Raw genomic sequence first — 19,729 nt, 5'->3', positions numbered from 1 at the left:
AACTGCACATTTTAATTAAGTTTAAAGTGCCCACCAGGAACAATAATATTATATGAGACATGGCCAGCTCCGTGTTAAGAAACATGACATTTAACTACTGTGGCCATTTTTACAGTTACTGAAAAAAAAAAAAAAAAGAATAAAAAGCATTATGTTAAAATATATCTTTCATTAAGTTATACCTTAATTTCATCTTTGCATTTATTCTTACATTATAATAGGTGATAATCCATTACAGCCATATTTAGATTAAGGAAATAATAATTAACTGATATTATTAATAAAAAGATAAGGATGACAATGTTGATAATTAAAAAAAAATTTTTTTTTGTGATTTAGTTTGAAGCAAATAGGAGGATAGTTAGAAAATGTTTTAGCACAATTTTTCAACTCAAATAAATGATTCTGAGGGCCGTTCTTGCATTGGAAATCCTGATGGTGTAGTGGTTAACTGCTACAGCTGCTAACCAAAAGTTCAGCAGTTCAAATCGACCAGGAGCTCCTTGGAAACTCTATGAGGAAGCTCTACTCTGTCCTATAGTGTTGCTTATGAGTCAGAAGCTACTTGACAGCAATGGGTTTCATTTGGTTTTTTATTCTTACATAAGGAAATTATTGTTGAAAATTCATTATGTGCAGACAGTATAACACCAGGGTTGATGAATTTAGGTATCCCTAACACCAGATGCCCTCAGGCATCCGTTAGTCATACAGTGGGGACTTTCTTGTTGCTGTGGTGCTAGAAGCTATGCCACCAGTATTCAAATGCCAGGAGGGTCACCCATGGTGAGCAGGTTTCAGCTGAGCTTCCAGGCTAAGACAGACAAGGAAGAACTATCTGGTGATCCCCTTCTGCAAAAAAAATTAGCCACTGAAAACCTTCTGAATAGGGTGGAACGTTGTCTGATATAGTGCTGGAAGATGAGCCTCTTAGGTTGGAAGGCACTCAAAAGACAACTGGGGAAGAGCTGCCTCCTCAAAATAGAGCCAACCTTAATGACATGGATGGAGTCAAGCTAGCAGGACCATCATTTGCTGATGTGCCCAGGAATGACAAATTGAAGAGGAATGGTGTCTCATTCCTGAAGTACAATGCCGTCAGTGATAGGATAAATTCATATGCCTACATGGAAAACCAGTTAATATAACTATTATTCAAATTTACATACCTACCACTAAGGCCAAAGGTGAAGAAATTGAAGCAAAGATGGCGAGACTACATTGCACATACTTTGGACATGTTATCAGGAGGAATCAGTTCCTGGAGAAGAGCACCACGCTTGGTAAAGTAGAGGATCAATGAAGACGAAGAAGACCTTCAAAGAGATGGATTGACACAATGGCTGCGACATTGGGCTCAAGCATAACAATGGTTGTGAGGACAGCACAGGACCAGGCACTGTTTCGTTCTGTTGTACATAGGGTAGCTATAAGTCAGAACCAATCTGACAGCACCCAACAAAAACAAAAACAAACAATGACTATACACATGGACCTCGCTGGATGGAATAAAAAAAACTAAAACCAAACCTGTTGCCATTGAGTCAATTCTGACTCATAGTGACCCCATAGGACAGTGTAGAACTGCCCCATAGAGTTTCCAAGGAGTGCCTGGTGGATTCGAACTGCCGACCTTTTCATTAGCAGCCTGGATGGAATACACAGGAATAAAATGGACTACATCTGTGGATAGAGATGATGGAAAAGCTCAACATCATCAGTCAGAAGAAGGCCAGAGGCAAACTTTAGAACAGACCATCAATTGCTCCTATAAAGTTAAAGTTGAAGCTTAAGAAAATTAGAACAAGCCCATGACAGCCCACGTATAACCTTGAGTACCTCCAACCTGAGCTTAGAGACCATCTCAAGAACAGATTTGACACATTAAACACTAATAACCAAAGACCAAATGAATAGTGGAATGACATCAAGGACATCATATAAGAAGAAAGCAAGAGGTCATTAAAAAGACAAGTGAGAAAGAAAAGACCTAAATGTATGTCAGAAGAGACTCCAAAACTTGCTCTTGAACATAGAGTAGCTAAAGCAAATGGAAGAAATGATGAAATAAAAGAACTGAACAGAAGATTTCAAATGACAGTTGGAGTAAACAAAGTAAAGTATTATAATGACAACTGCAAAGACATAGAGTTAGAAAACCAAAAGGGAAGAACACACTTGGCATTTCTAAGCTGAAAGAACTGAAGAAAAAAATTGAGACTTGAGTTGCAATACTGAAGGATTCTATGGACAAAATACTGAGTGACTCAGGATGTATCAAAAGAAGATGGAAGAAATACACAGAGTCACCATAACAAAAATAATTGGTTGACGTTCAACCATTTTAGGAGGTAGCATATGATCAAGGACTGATGGTACTGAAGGAAGAAGTCCAAGGTGCACTGAAGGCATTAGTGAAAAACAAGGCTCTAATAATTGACAGCATATCAACTGAGATGTTTCAACAAAGGGATGGAGCTCTGGAAGTGCTCACTTACCTATGCCAGGAAATTTGGAAGACAGCTACCTGGCCAACTGACTGGAAGAGATCCATAATTATACCTATTCCAAAGAAAGGAGAGCCAACTGAATGTGGAAATTATCAAATAATATCATGAATATCACACTCAAGTATAATTTTGCTGAAGATTTTGTGATTGCAGTAGTCTGTTAACAGGAAACTGCCAGAAATTTAGTCTGGATTCAGAAGAGGATGTGGAACCAGGGATATCATTGCTAATGTCACATGTATCCTAACTGAGAGCAGAGAACAGGTATTTGCCTGTGTTTTATTGACTGTGCACAGGCATTTGACTGTGTGAATCTTAACAAATTATGGATAACATTCCAAAGAATAGGAATTCCAGAACACTTAATTGTGCTCATGAGGAAGCTGAACATAGATCAAGAGGCAGTTGTTCAAACAGCAGAGGGGATACTGCGTGGTTTAAAGTCAGGAAAGGTATATGTCAGGGTTGTATCATTTCACCATACTTATTCGATCTGTAGGCTGAGCAAATAATCCAAGAAGCTGGGCTATATGAAGAAGAACGGGGCATCAGGATTAGAGGAAGATTCATTAACCATCTGCATTATGCGGATGACACAACCTTGCTTGCTGAAAGCAAACAGGACTTGAAGCATTTACTGATGACAATCAAAAACCATAGCCTTCAGTACGGATTACACCTCAACATAAAGAAAATTAAATCCTCACAACTGGACTGATAAGGAACATGATGACAAACGAAGAAAAGATTGAAGTTGTCAAGGATTTCATTTTACTTGGATCCACAATTAACAACCATGAAAGCAGCAGTCAGGAAATCAAATGATGCATTGCACTGGGCAAATCTGCTGCAAAAGATCCCTTTAAAGTGTTAAAAAGCAAAGATGTCACTCTAAGGACTAAGGTGTGCCTGACTCAAGCCATTGTGTTTTCTGTCACCTCATATGCATGTGAAAGCTGAACAGTGAATAAGGAAAACAGACAAAAAATTGATGTGTTTTTTGAGTTATGGTGTTGGCAAAGAATACCGAATACACCATGGACTACCAAAAGAAGGAACAAATCTGTCTTGGGAGAAGTACAGCCAGAATGCACCTTAGAAGCGAGGATGGTGAGACTTGTCTCACATACTTTAGATATGTTAACAGTCCCTGGAGAAGGACATTATGCTTGGTAGAGGGTCAGCTAAAAAGAGGAAGACCCTCAAGGAGACAGACTGACACAATGCCTGCAATAATGGGCTCAAATGTATGAGTGATGGTGAGGATAGCGCAGGACCAGGCAGTGTTTTATACTGTTGTATGTGGGGTGGCTGTGAGTGGGAACCGACTCAACGGCACCTAGCAACAGCAACAGCAGTTGAATTTTTTGGTGATGCCATGTTTTTGCACTAACGGAAGGTGCCTGAATCATTGTTTGTTGGTAGTTTTTTTTATTATTTGAAAAATGGGGTGACAATTTCAAGCAGGAGTCACCGGTTCCATATTCCATGAAGCACATCACACACATGGGACATATCAGTTCCATGGAGCACCCCACTTCCTGGTTATACATTAGCCACAAAGTATCTTATGCAGCTTTCCAAAAATCCGCAAGAAATAGTAAATAAATTTGCACTTGCTGCTCAGAATTGTTATCGGTTTGATTTACAGTGAGCCATATGGGTACAATTTTCCATGAAGCACATTACATTCATGTGATATATTGGTCCCATGGCCCAGGAAGTACATCACACACTGTTTTCACCCCCAAAAAATAACTCATTTACTTGGATATTTCTGAATGCCAGTAACTATACCTTCTCAATAACACAAAGGAAATGGTAAACATACTTGCAAGGCTTATCTCATTGTACAGAAGATAAAAGATACAAAAGTTTCACGCAATCACTCCTCTGGGAAGCATCCCCTCATGTGAATGGCTCTCAACACTCAAGTGTGGCACACACCAACTTCCTTGGTTTTTAGACAGTTGTACCGGTATCCTCCACAATGCCAGAACGTACTAAAGTGGCTCAAATGACTACCAATAAGTCTCCACGGGAGGAAAAATATAACAGGGGCATATACAATCCCTCGGTCCATGAAAGGGTTATTTAAACTCTGAAGTCAGGCTGTTAACCAGTTGCTCCTGAAGAAAAGGGCAAGGAGGGGAAGGGAAAGGCAGGAAATTGGTTTGGGGGACAGGGATTGCTGAGAAACTGTGATTTGTTGTGGGTGACTCTTAGGTTTCCCACGTAGTATCTTGAAGAATGGAGCTGAGTAGTTAGGAAGTACATTGGCCAGTCAGTGGAATTGCTTCTTTACAAAACGTAGAGATTTTCAGATGCATCAAACAACACAGGTCAGTTTAAAATTCTACATTACCAATAATTATAAACCCTGTGCTTATTTGTATGCTTTAGAACCATAGAATGTTCAAGAGCTTCATTCAGACTTGAGTAATGTAACCCACTGCTGTCGAGTCGATTCTGACTCATAGCGACCCCATAAGGTTTGCAAGGCTGTAAATTCCCACGGAGGCGGACTGCCACGTCTTTCTCCCACGGAACCAGTGGTACTTTTCAACCACTGATCTTTCTGTTATCAGTCAAGCGCTTTAACCACAGCACCACCAGGGCTTCTTCAATAATGTAGTAACAATTAAAAATCGGAAATAAAAATCTATCTTGGGAAATAAAATCGCAATAAAAGCAAATCATTAGAATATAATTTGTCAAAAGCACAATGATGTAATACCTTCCAGTTTTCAGGTGAATTTCATAATTAACTATAAATACAAATTAATGAAAATATATTCTAGCCTATCATTTTTCAGACATTTTTAAGGATAATAGTACAGCTTTTCTATTTTCTGAACAACAAAACTAAGCAGAATATTGGAGTTATTTCTATTTTCTTTTACCCTAGATTTTTTCTCCCCTTTGGCATCCAAAAAAGGCTATTTGAAATTATTCTAAGATAAAAAGCCCACCCTGATAAACCCAGCAATCACTATAATTTTGTTTTTTTTTCTCAAGTAGGTAAAATCTTCAAGCTAAGACTGTAGGGACACTGACAGTGGTGTTTTGCTAGGGAAGTGAGTTAGTGCTATTCAAAGACCTAATAATCACCTTGCCCCAGATTGTCCTGGGGCTTTTGGGCTCTTTGATGTATCTATCTTTCTTGAAGGGGAAGGCTGCTGCTGGACAGAGATATGCAGATTTGGCATGCCTGCAGGACTCAAATCACACTCCAGGAAGCTGAACAGACAGCTTCTTTTAAAAGTGGCTTGTAGTTTTTGACGAGATTTTAGGAAACATCCACAGCATTAAGGCAAAAGTATAGATCTGTAGCATACCATATTTTTGGTGTAAAAGTCAAGCAAAAAAAAAAAAAAAGAGAGAGAGACCATTTAATTTTAGAGACAGTTAGCAGTTCGGGGACAGTTCCACAAATTTAAAGCAATAATACGGGCATACACGCCTGCATGCACACGTACTTCATTGCTCTGTCATCCCAGACCTGAAGGCAGAAGCAATGAAAACTGAAGTATTTAATGAACTTTGTGTTTCACCCAGTGGCATGTTTATCACGTTGGGTGAAGATAACTCATTATCTTTCTCATTTCACAGATATTAAAGGTAAACCTAAAGCCCATTAAGCATCATATGGGCATATCGAATCATAACAGCAATAATATTCATGCTTACACTTTTCTGTGTGTTCTTAGCTTTACCTCTAAGTTGAAAAATTACATATTTCTGCAATTTATTCTTGGAAAATTATCAGTTATTTTCCTTCTTGACTCATTTTTTTAATATTAAATATTTAATAGTATGAAAATTGTACCAAATTCATCAATAATGATACTTATTGGACAGATGTAGCTATCAAATAGTAAGTCCTTTTTTTAACCCATAAAAAATGGTGAGTAAATTTATTAATAAATTAGAAGTATCTTTAAAGTTTAATATTTATTATATCATGATTAATAGTTGAGGCATTGTGGAAATGCATAATAAATATTGCCAAAGAGTCCAATTCACTTAGTTTAGATATGCTTGTAATCTTTATCACAATAAAATAGCACTTTTCTATCTCTTAACAGTTATTATATGTTACATTCTTTATATGAACCGCATCAACTGTGATATGACACATTTTTCCTGATTTTTCTTTGTGATCAATAATTTCTGATACGGAACAAATAATTAGTTTTATTCGCTATGTCTGGATAAATGAATGAAAAGAACTATTTATCAGTGGTGACAATTAAACATTTTTTTCTATTTCCATTCCAAGGCATAAATAAATATACTTCATTTACCGTTAGGTTTAAAATGCTAACTGTTGTAAAACACAGTGGATGGAATCTACAAGGAATGCCACGAAGAGGTGCAGTGATTTGTATGCCATTCAGAGAGAGAGAGAGACAGGAAGAGATGCCATCCTGCCAACTCCAACTCATGGCAGCCTTAGGCCCAACAGAATAAAATGTTGCCTTGTTCTGGGTCCTCCTCACCAGTGGCATCATGTTTGAGTTCATCATTGTGCCTATTGTGCCAATCCATTTCATCAGAAGTCTCCCTGACCCTTGCTAGCCCTTTATTTCACCAAACATGACGTCCTCTTCCCGATGACAGGTCCAAAGCAAGCAAAATGGACAATGATCTTTAGTGATCCATAAGATTTTCATTGGCTAATTTTCAGAAGTATATCACCTGCTTCAAATGCTTTGCTGGAATTTGAGATCTCAGTGGCATAGTTTCCAGTATCACAGCAAAATACAAGCCACCTCAATACAACAAAATCACAGATGGGTGGTGGATGCTGTTTTTAGTTTTTCCATCCTGTCAGATTCACCTATTTACTATTAACCTCGTAGTGCTTGCTGACTAAGGATGCATGAGGACTCGTGTGTAAAAAGATGCCTCGCTAATCAGATATCCACATGGGGCCTCAATCCACAGCTTACAAGTTTGAAACTTAGAATAATATGTAGTATGTTTATATATACTTAGTTATACCTATATCTATAAGGTCCTCGATTGGTGCAAATGGTTAAGCGCTCTATGACTAGCTGAAAGGTTGGCAGTCAAGGACTAGCCCAGAGATGCTTTGAAAGACAGGCTTGGTGATTTGCTTCTGAAAGGTCAGAGCTTGAAAACCCCATGGTAGCAGTTTTACTCTGCACATATTGGGCCGCCATGAGTCAGAATCAACTTGACGACAACTAACAATATATGTGTTTTTTATGTACATTTGAGTCTTTTTTTCTCATTTGTTTTGATTTGTTTAAAGGAATCTCTGGAGCAACTTGCATGAAACAAATATATCCAGTCAATTGTTCTAATATATGTCATTTCACCTGCCTTTTTTATTACATTTGCAAGGCAAAGTAAAATAGTTATATCAATTGTTTTTGTACCTGTTCCCAAATATTGTGACTATATACATTTCATCCTTCATCTATTTGCTGCAGTTATCTTAAGCAATTTCTTTAAAATCAAATCTGAAAGACATTTTCTGGGGCTGATAAGAATAGTAGAGAAATGGTGAAATAAGAAAGATCAAGCAGAAGGTGTTTATGGAATGGAAGGTTAAAATGTCGTACCTGACAGTATGCCCATTCTGGCATTATACCATCTTCCCTCTATCTCATTCTGTAAGATACCTTGTCCCTTCACATGCCATTTTCTCAGTGAGGATAAACCACAAAATTAGCCATTAAGGCTACAGAAAACATTCCTTGCTTCAACCTCTGTCTCACATGTGTTTCTTCAGAATATTTTTGTAGCATACCCAGTGAGAAGTGTTAAAAAAGTATATCAGAAAAGAGAGAATTTGAATTTTGATAATTTGGACATAAGAATATTGACTAAAATAGTTAAGTAACACCCACTCAGTCTACAAATCTACCTCTACCCATCCCTGAATACCGATTTTTCAGTGTTTTTATGGTTACTTTGAAGTACGGAGTCAACACTAGAGAATGGATTTTATATATAGGGAGCCTTTGTCTTACAACTTTATACACTGGAATACGAATAAGAAAAAATATTCATAAACAGCAGAATTCTGATTTAAATATTTAGTTGCTCCTCTTAGAAGAGCGGTGACTCTGATCTGGTCTGGATGCCTCTCATTCTGTCCTCCCATTCTTATTCCACTTTGGATTGACCTGGCAAAATCCTGATACTTTAAGGAAGAGGCTTGATGATTTTTGTGGAACTGCTACACATTTTTTATATCTTCACAAAAGTTATAGATATGTTTATTATCATGTTGCTATGGAGGTTTTGCCTCCTTCAAATAACCTTTGAAAAGCTGGACACCTATGTTTCTTTTTGTTGAATTCTATCAAGTCAGGGAAATTTGGCTAAAAGCCATGGAAAACAACTTTGGCAGACTTAAAGCTAGAGAGTCACTTGTAGAGTTCACGACAAAGTGAAAGGTATTTTATTCTCATTTTCTGAATTAGGTTGGAGCAAAAATCTAATTCCAATGAAATAAACAAAAATAAATAAATAAAATAGAGTTCTTTTGTGAGGTTATACTCTACCCTGTCCAGAAAACAGAGATCTTGTTTTAACTGTTGTACTAACTACGCTTGGGACTGTTGATAGCTGACATCTAATATCAATGCTCTTGATAGTTGCACAACTCTGCTAAGTGGCAGTAGGACTAAGAGTGACGAACATCAATTTCACACCCAGCAAGTAGGTTGTATTGGTATGAAACTTAGGACAGATATTTTATACTTTAAAACTAGAATTCAAAATTTACACACCAAGGTATTATGAAGAATCTATGTTAATTTGCACAGTATTACAGATAGCTGTGCTGTGGGTTGTAAATTGGACTTTGCTTCTAACTGTATCATTGTCTGTTTGAACGCTCCCATATATAAAGCTGTTTACAGTGACTTTAACATTGTTAAAATGATTTCTGCTAACTCCCTTTCTTCATTTGCTAAACCAATCATCCATAGCTTTATTTATTGAATGTCTTCTACATTCTATACACCTGGCAACCTGCTAGTGCTACAAGTATAAAAATGAATAAGTCATGATACTTGACCACAATGAACTCAGAATTTAATGATGTAAAGAAACAGAAAAATAATATCTGGTAACATCTCAAGGAGAAGGGCCCTTGTCTTATTTATCCTTATCTACTCAACCCACAGAAATGCTTTATATCCTGTTAGTTATTCGATAAAAATGTTTAATGAAAAATAAAGTAGAAATACAGTGTCATGAGTATTGAAATAGAGGTACATACTCAGCATTATTGGAGCACTGAAGAGGAACCAATGAATCACCTGAGGGTTTCAGGACGGTTTTCTCATTTGAGTTGAGAGATGAGTGGAAGTGTAAAAACATAATGTGGGACTTGGGGAAATAATGAAATACTGGGATTAGGGCACAGATGTGTCCTAAATTGCTAGATCAAATGACAACCTAGGTAGCAAATTTTGACACTGTGCCAGAACTGTATTGTCTATAAGATAGCATGAGGCGACTATTGGCAGATTGGTAGGCAATCCATAAGTAAACATTTTCTCTAGATGAACCAGTAGACTCGGTACTCATTGACTAATTAAATTTTTGATGTTATATATGGACATTGAGACAGAATGGAGTGGGGAGGCTCGGAATACAACACTACAGTTGCTATTTTATAATGGTTTGGGTAGAAAACTAATTATCAACTCCTTTCCCTCCGGTTTGTCGTTTTTAAAAGTTTATATTTGAAAATACAATATTCGTATCTGGAATTTAGTGCACATAAAAACTTAATAAAAATGTGTTAAGCTACAATGTTTCAGCACCTTTGTTGAAAAAATTTCTGAAAGTAAAGGAAAATACATGATGACACTGTAAATTAAGTAACATAAATAAGATACATGGTTTAGGATCATAAATATTTTACAAGTTAGTGGGAGAGTTTTTTTTTTTTTTTTTTTTAATCTAAGTCACATGTTCTAAATCCCAGGGTGGAAATCTGTCTCAGTAACAAACTGAAATTAAAATATATATGCGTTTTTAACAAAATCATAAAGTAGCTGGTTTTCAGATGTTTCATTTTACCGGTTCTAGCTGTGGCACAGTGGTTAAGAGTTCAGCTGCTAACCAAAAGGTCAGCAATTCGAATCTACCAGCTACTCCTTGGAAATCCTATAACACAGTTCTACTCTGTTCTATAGGGTAGCTATAAGTCAGAATAGACTGCACGGCAACAGGTTAGTTGGCAAAAGGAGATTGTATTAAAAAAAAAGGAAACATTAATTATCTGTAAAGAAAATTTCAGAGTGAAGAGAAAACCGAGTAAATTAAAATTTGACCAATTCACATCTACCAAAAACCAAAACCAAACCTGTTGTCATTGTGTCATTGGGTTTATTCCCATTTATAGCAACCCTACAGGACAGAGTAGAACCACCTAACAGGGTAACCAAATAGCGGCTGGTAGATTTGAACTGCCAGCTTTTTGGTTAGCAGCACCACCAGAGTTCCGGTTCACACCTACAATGCCTTAAAACAATACAGGTGTCTATTGCATTCAGTGCCAGCTAAAAGTAAAATTTACAGTAGCTATTTCTTCAGTAAATAAATGTTGCCCATAAAACAATATAAGAAGGCTTTAAAGGGTATTGAAAATGATTAAGGAACCATGAATCTTAACGAGCTAGGATTACTGAGTGCATTTTTTTGACTTGGCCACCATGTTGGAATGGCAGCTAAATAGTCAGACATAGGCTTAAAATTATGTAAATTATGTAAAGGGGATAGCCATACTTGTAGGGTTTTCAAAATTTCTAAGCATTTTCTAGGATTATGTAGAATGGTTAATGGTAGTTGTTATAGCCCACAGATTCGCACAAAGTCTCTAAATTAAGCTGTAGAGCACACTGGGGAGTGAGTGGGGTCAGCAATGAGTCTGCAGGTGAAGACAACTCCTGTGAAATAAAAGTGTGCAGGCAGCTAGCTGGGGAAAGGGCTAGATGAAATGTTACTCTGTTTATTTAATTCAGTCACATACTACCTTTTTCCAGGAAAGACATAACATCTGCATGACTGAAAAATTAAATGAGGATATCAGGATCCAGGGAAAATAAGAATACTAAAAAAGAATGATGAAGTAGAGAACAGAGTCACGTGTTAGTCCACGTCCAAGTTATGGCATAAATTGGTCTCTGAGATTTTTGCAGCCAGTGCAAAGGAGAACAGGTTTACTTACATAGTATTTCCATAAAAAAATAATAATAATAATAAGCTTTTTAATTCTGTTTTGAGCAGAAGCAGTAAAAATATTCCCAGTAATTGATATACATATTTCTCATATGAGAAAGACACTATGAAGTATAGTGAGTGTCCTCAAAATCCTCACACTTTCATTAAAAAAAAAAAAAAAGTGAAGTAAAATAGGCATGCAGGCAAAGTAGCCTACTGGTAGATAAAAGGTTTTCTTAAAAAGTGATCTGGTACTGGTGTTTGCCAGAGCACCATCTGAAATACTTGGTAAGCAGTCAAATAGCACATATTTTAGAGATTATTTCCAGGTCATTACAAAGTTTGTTCATAATGTATAGTTACTCAACTGGGGAATACGCTTTGTCATTATGTTTTTGTCCTAATTAAAAAGATGTCAGCTTTGGAAGAATAAGTTGTTATGATCCAAGATCAACCATAAAATTTTTGAAAGGGTGCTCTTAAGTAAATGCACATTGAAATAATCTTAATTTTACTTTAATAAATTCACCTCTTTGATTGCTCTATGCCTTATCCAAATCCACATATCTCCCATCAAAAAGTGCTAAACATTTCCACCTAAATTTTAAATTATTATTTGTGCATTTACTCAGTGACTAATCATTTAATAAATATTTGGTCATATCTACTCTGTACCAGGCACTACTATACTGAAATATTTTATATCTCAATTGTGGCAACCATTACACAACTGTATACATTTGTCCAAACTCATCAGACTGTACACCTAAAAAAAGGTGAAGTTTGCAGTCTGAAAAGTAAAACTCAATAAACAAATGTTAAGACACAATATCATTTACAAAAACCATAAAGTAACAAATACCTATGAATATATATTTTAAAAAGATTGTGCCAGACAGTAAAATTAAGGAAGACCTAAATAAATGGAAAGATATTTAATGATTTGGATAGCTTAAACTTATCAAGTTTCTATTCTTTTCAAAATTGCCTTGAGAACCTTGAGATTCAATACAATTCCTATCAAAATCTTGTTTTTCATTTCTTTTTTTTTTCCTGTGTGTATGGGGTGCATTGGAGGACGGAAAAGATGATTCTAAAATTCATAAGGAAATGAGAAATTCAAAGGAGTTTATAAAATTCTGAAGAGAAAAAGAATGACACTGTAGAAGTGTCACTTGAAAAATATTAAAAATTATTATAAAGCTACAGTAATTAAAACAGTATAGTATTCATGGAAGGATAGGTAAATAGAATACACATACGGAATTGAGAATCAAAAAACTGACCTCAGCTGTATATGGCCACCCAAATACAAAATAGATGAAGTGGAATGTATTTGGGAAATGATGATCTTTTCAACAAATGATATTGAATCAACAGGTATATACATATGGGAAAAAAATCCATCTCTACCATTACCTCAAAGCATATAAAAAAATCATTTTCAGGTGATTATTAGACTTAACTACGAAAGGTAAGCCATGGTGTTTCCATACGAAAACATAGCAAAATATCATCACAGTTCTTCAATATGACACAATAAGCACAATTAAAAATAGATTGGTTAATTAGACAGCTTAAAAATTATGAAAATCTGTCTATTAAAAAACACTATTAAGAGAATGAAAAGGCAAGTCACAGACTGTGAGAAAACATCTTTAGTACATACATTGTGAGAAAAAAAAAAACATCGCAGCAAGTACACCTACAAATCAATAAGAAAAATACAAACAAAATAACTCCCAATGGAAACTCCAAATAAAAGCCATAAAGGATATATAATATTGCTCAAACCTCATTAATCATTAAAGAAAAAGTCAATTGTTATCCAAAAGGTACAAAACAAACTCACCTACCAGTATTAAATTAGAAACAGTGCCCTAATCATTAGCAATGGTATGAAGCAAGTGTAATTCTCACAACTTCCTGGCGGAAGTGTAAATGGGTGCATCCAGTTTGAGTCTCTTGCTGAGGCTCATAATAGGAGGACCTACAGCATCCAGGGCAACAGAAAACGGGAAAAATCTACTCTAAATAGTAGGAAAAAAAAAAAGAGCTTTAGGATAAATATTCACTGACTTGCCTAATTCATTTATCAGTCTATGAACGAAAACAACAATTCATGTAGATAGGAATAACCAGATGTTATATGCACACTGACTTTGCCAAAACAGAAACGCAAACTAAACCTTGGTACAGAGTGCTAAGTAGTTACTGAGAACCTTACACTTTCGTAGAATTTTTCATCTTTAATAGAAGTCTTCAGTCATATAACTACACTAAAAGCTGACAAGAACTTTCTGTCAATGGCTCTTGTGGCAGAAAATTAAAATGTTTTTGCTAACATCTTAGAGTTGGAAACACCCCTGTGTTATCTATTCAAGGAGAAAAGGAATTGTCTCAATAGTTTGTGAATCACATTGAGCTTTTACTAGGCTTTCATCAAAGGTCCGTCCATGTGCAGTGCTCAGTATGCCTTTATGTAATATATTCTCCAAGCATGCTTAGAGGCAATTTAGTACTTTATTCTCGTGAGGCTCAAAATATCATCCATCAAGCAATTGGTAGATAGGTTCTTCACTCCTGAGAAATTGAACTCAGGAGAAAACCAAAAATGGGATTACAGAAAATTCCAGGCTAGATGGTCATAACCATAACAACTAGTAAGTTATCACTCATCACAATGACCTTAACTTCATCTATGTGAGGAAAATACGTACTTTATTTTCCAATCTTTATTGGTTTGTGTGTATGTGTGTATGAAGTGTATTCATTAATGAGATACAGTCAAGATCCTGCATCTCACACAAGAATTTTTTTTAAATCTTTCAATTTAGAACTAAAAATAACAGATTTCACTTTTTTTTTAATGCACTTCATGTAGAAACTGACAACTGCCTTTCAATTAAAAAAAATGTCTTTTAACTACAGTAGTAGCAATCTTTCTAACTTATTCACTTCACATAATCCAAGGCAAGGAATCAACATTATAGTATAAATCACGGTGAAGCTAGCATCTAGGGACCACCCCTAACATTTCAGGTAGCTTAAAAGGCTATAATGTTCTTCTAAATCAGAAGGAGTTATAAATTGTAACTTTTATCTTTCTGCATTTTAGTGGAGAAGGGTGGAGGTTTAAAATGGCATTTAGGGACTCATGAACAAATATTTAACCCAGAATGTAAAATAATGAATGGATATTATCCGTTCAAATAGAGGTCAATGAAAGGTAAATTTGCTTATTCAGCATTTCTGTTGTGAAATTATCTATGAAATAATGGCCAAAGTGACCAGAGAATGGAGACGTAAATGCTCACATAAAAAGGACTAAATTGAAGCATTTTGTGGTACATGAACAAGAATGGCTATCGAGGATGATATAAACAATTTGTTACTATTAACAGAGTGTGATGTAGAAAACATCACACATAGGACTTTTAGATCTATTAGATAAAACGTTCAAACTCTTAAAGGTTTCATTTGACAACTATGACATTATCTCAGATGTTTCTGGACTTGACAGATGGACACATTCTATACATCAAGTATAATTTTAGGATGTAATTCTATTTGCAGGTCATGTAAGCAATTTTGGTTATATATTTCATATATTGTATAATCATTTATAAAACAAGAGCATATTTTTAATTTGGAACTATTTTGAAAGTATTTGTTGCTCAGAACTCTTTTATACTGAGGTCATCACCCCCAGCAGGTTAAAGCAATAAGCTGTCTTATCTCCATTTCATTGATTTATCTCTTTCATAAACCAAGTTTTAATATTAAGAACTCTAGAAATAATAGCTGTATATCTACCTTTTTTTTTCCAATTAAAAAGGCTATTGTGAAATGAAAATTAAAATGAGATTCCAATTTCACATAGCATACTGAAAAGAATGTTTTTAAATGCAGTAACTAGCCTAAGAAGGAATAGACACACTCAGAGGGCATTTTTGCTCAAAGGGTAAACTGACATGATTACTATGAAGAAAAAATTGGCAATGTTTACCTAAAGAATTAAAACTATACGTTTTAACAATATTTGGACTTCAAGAAATTTATTCTACACCATGATTGGTTGTTTCTGATTCTGTGTCAGAATCAAAAATGCGGGTGGTGTTTATTGGCTCCCGCGGTGCCAGGTCCGTTGCGTGGTTGGCAGGAGGGCCCTCCTATGAAGAAATCCCAGGTCCCCCAGGCCACTCCTTCCGCCCCTCCTCCACACTGTGTCCCCTTCTCCAGAAAGTTGTAAACTCGCTCCCCAGCCTATGGGAGCTGCCTTGTTGGGCTCTACTTCCTAGAGCGCCTGAGCTGTAGTTAGTGCCCAAATTAAAAACAGAGAGATATTTTTTTTGTTGTTTTCTGATATACCAAGATTTCTACATTAAAATGTGAAGGAAAAAAGGTTTTGGCAGCACAAGGGAGAGAAAGACTAGCGTGCAAGGATGCTCTGCTCCCACTCCCCCCGGATTTAGGATGTTGATCCAATTACACTATCCAGTCATGGAGGTCTGTCAACTAATTTGACAAGCTGATGGACACTTATATTCATTATTTTATATATATATATATATATATATATATATATATATATAAGCAAAAACAAAAATGAAACACACACAAAAAAAGCATGGCTATTAAATCAAAACATTTTTTTTTTTTTAACAGAGATTTTGCAAATGGTACAGTGCCCCCCCTTACTCATTGCCTATTTTGGGAAGGAGCACATAAGCCTTGGCCTGATTTGCTTAAATAAAATGGACTATGTACAGCCTATTAAGCCCTTTTGCTTCCTGTGAAAAGAAACATCCTTCTATCTGCCTAGGAATACATATTTATTTCTATAAATACACACATGCATTCACTGAGTAAGATATGAATCCTAAATTGTGTTTTCAGACTTGGCCACAATCTATGGTAAGTTATAGCAACTGGCCAACAGAAAATACAATAGCAGTGGTTTGAATGCATTTGCTGTTCGTTGCAAGGCCAGTGGACTCTGACTCATGGTGCCCTGTGTATGCAGAGTATTAACCACTCCACAGAGTTTTCAGAGCTATGATCTTTCAGAAGCAGATCACAAGGCCTGTCTTCCGAGGAGCCTCTAGGTGGGCCCGCACCACCAACCTTTCTGCTAGTAGTCAGAGCTTAATCGTTTGCTCCAACAAAAGAGATGTTGAAGTCTTAATTCCTGGTACTTGTGAATGTGACCATATTTGGAAATAGGGTCTTTGTGGTATAATCAAGCTAAGATTAGGTCATACTGGATTAAGATGTGCCCTAAATCCAATGTCTAGTATCTTTATAAGAGAAAGAACAGAGATATTTGGACACAGAAGATATAGGGAAGATCATGTGAAGACAGGGTCAGAGAATAGAGTGATGCGTCTACAAACCAAGGAGCACCAAGGGTTGTCAAGAACCACCAAAAGCTGGGAAGAGACAAGTAATGATTCTTCCCTAGAGCTTTCAGATGAAAGATACTCAGGGCGTGGAGATAAGTTGAACATTTGATAAAGTGTTAAGCTAGACTTTGTGTTTAGATCTTGAACATACTAATTCTTACAAAAATATTTTATTTCATTTAATTTCACTTTTCCTCAATATTTTTTATAATTTTTATTGTGTTTTAAGTGAAACTTTACAAATTAAGTCAGTCTCTCACACATACCTTGCAACACACTCCCAATTATTCTCCTCCTAATGAGACAGCCCACTCTTTCCCTCCACTCTCTCTTTTCCTGTCCATTTCACCAGCTTCTAACCCCCTCCACCCTCTCATCTTCCCTCCAGGCAAGAGATGCCAACATAGTCTCAAGTGTCCACCTGATCCAAGAGCTCACTCCTCACCAGCATCCCTCTCCAACCCATTGTCCAGTCCAATCCATGTCTGAAGAGGTGGCTTCAGGAATGGTTCCTATCCTGGGCCAACAGAAGGTCTGGGGGCCATGACCACCAGGGTCCTTCCAGTCTCAGTCGGACCATTATGTTTAGTATTATGAGAATTTGGGGTCTGCATCCCACTGCTCTCCTGCTCCCTCAGGGGTTCTCTGTTGTGTTCCCTGTCAGGGCAGTCATCGGTTGTAGCCAGACACCATCTAGTTCTTCTGGTCTAAGGATGATGTAGTCTCTGGTTCATGTGGCCCTTTCTGTCTCTTAGGCTTGTAATCACCTTATGTCCTTAGTGTTCTTCATTCTCCTTCGATCCAGGTGAGTTGAGACCAATTGATGCACTTTAGATGGCTGCTTGCTAGCGCTTAAGACCCCAGACACCACTCTTCAAAGTGGGATGCAGAATGTTTTCTTAATAGATTTTATTATGCCAATTGACTTAGATGTCCCCTGAAACCATGGTCCCCAGACCCCTGCCCCTGCTATGCTGGCCTTCGAAACACTCAGTTTATTCAGGAAACTTCTTTGCTTTTGGTTTAGTCCACTTGTGCTGACCTCCCCTGTATTGTGTGCAGTCTTTCTCTTCACCTAAAGTAGTTCTTATCTACTATCTAATTAGTGAATGCCCCTCTCCCACTCCCCTCCCTCCCCCATCTCGTGAACACAAAAGAATGTTTTATTCTCAGTTTAAACTATTTCTCAAGTTCTTGTAATAGTGGTCTTACACAATATTTGTCCTTTTGCAACTGACTAATTTCACTCAGCAAAATGCCTTCCAGGTTCCTCCATGTTATGAAATGTTTCCCAGATTCCTCACTGTTCTTTATCAATGCGTAGTATTCCATTGTGTGAATATACCATAATTTATTTATCCATTCATCCGTTGATGGGCACCTTGGTTGCTTCCATCTTTTTGCTATTGTAAACAGTGCTGCAATAAACATGGGTGTGCATATATCTGTTCATATAAAGGCTCTTATTTCTCTAGGATATATTCCAAGGAGTGGGATTGCTGGATCATACAGTAGTTCTATTTGTAGCTTTTTAAGGAAAAGCCAAATTGATTTCCAAAGTGGTTATACCATTTGACATTCCCACCAGCAGTGTAGAAGTGTTCCAATCTCTCCACAGCCTCTCCAACATTTGTTATTTTGTGTTTTTTGGATTAATGCCAGCCTTGTTGGAGTGAGATGAAATCTCATTGTAGTCTTGATCTGCATTTCTCTAATGGCTAATGATCGTGAATATTTCCTCATATATCTGTTAGCTACCTGAATGTCTTCTTTAGTGAGGTGTCTTTTCATATCTTTTGCCCATTTTTTAATTGGGATATTTGTCTTTTTGTAGTTGAGTTTTTGCAGTATAATGTAGATTTTAGAGATCAGGCGCTGAGCAGAAATGTCGTAGCTAAAAACTTTTTCCCAGTCTGTAGGTAGTCTTTTTACTCTTCTGGTGAAGTCTTTGGATGAGCATAGGTGTTTGATTTTTAGGAGCTCCCAGTTATCCAGTTTTTCTTCTGCATTCTTTATGATGTTTTGTATACCATTTATGCATGTATTAGGGCTCCTAACCTTGCCCTATTTTTAATTCCATGATCTTTATCATTTTAGATTTTATATTTAGGCCTTTGATCCGTTTTGACTTAGGTTTTGTGCATAGAGTGAGGTATGGGTCTTGTTTCATTTTTTTGCAGATGGAAATCCAGTTACGCCAGTACCATTTGTTAAAAAGACTGTCTTTTCCACATTTAACTGTTTGGGGCCTTTGTCAAATATCAACTGCTTTTATGTGGATGGATTTATGTCTGGATTCTCAATTCTGTTCCATTGGTCCATGTATCTGTTGTTGTACCAGTACCAGGCTGTTTTGACTACTGTGGCAGTATAATAGGTTCTAAAATCAGGTAAAGTGAGGACTCTCACTTTGTTCTTCTTTTTCAGTAATGCCGTATTTATCCAGGGTCTCTTTCCCTTCCATATGAAGGTGGTGATTTGTTTCTCCATCTCATTAAAGAATTTCGTTGGGATTTGGATCAGAATTGCATTAAATGCATAGGTCGTTTTTGGTAGAAGAGACATTTTTATAATATTAAGTCTTCCTATACACAAGCA

This window comes from Loxodonta africana, chromosome 3 (assembly GCF_030014295.1).
Source record: "Loxodonta africana isolate mLoxAfr1 chromosome 3, mLoxAfr1.hap2, whole genome shotgun sequence".
Taxonomy (NCBI): domain Eukaryota; kingdom Metazoa; phylum Chordata; class Mammalia; order Proboscidea; family Elephantidae; genus Loxodonta; species Loxodonta africana.
This window is presented reverse-complemented; position numbering follows the sequence as displayed.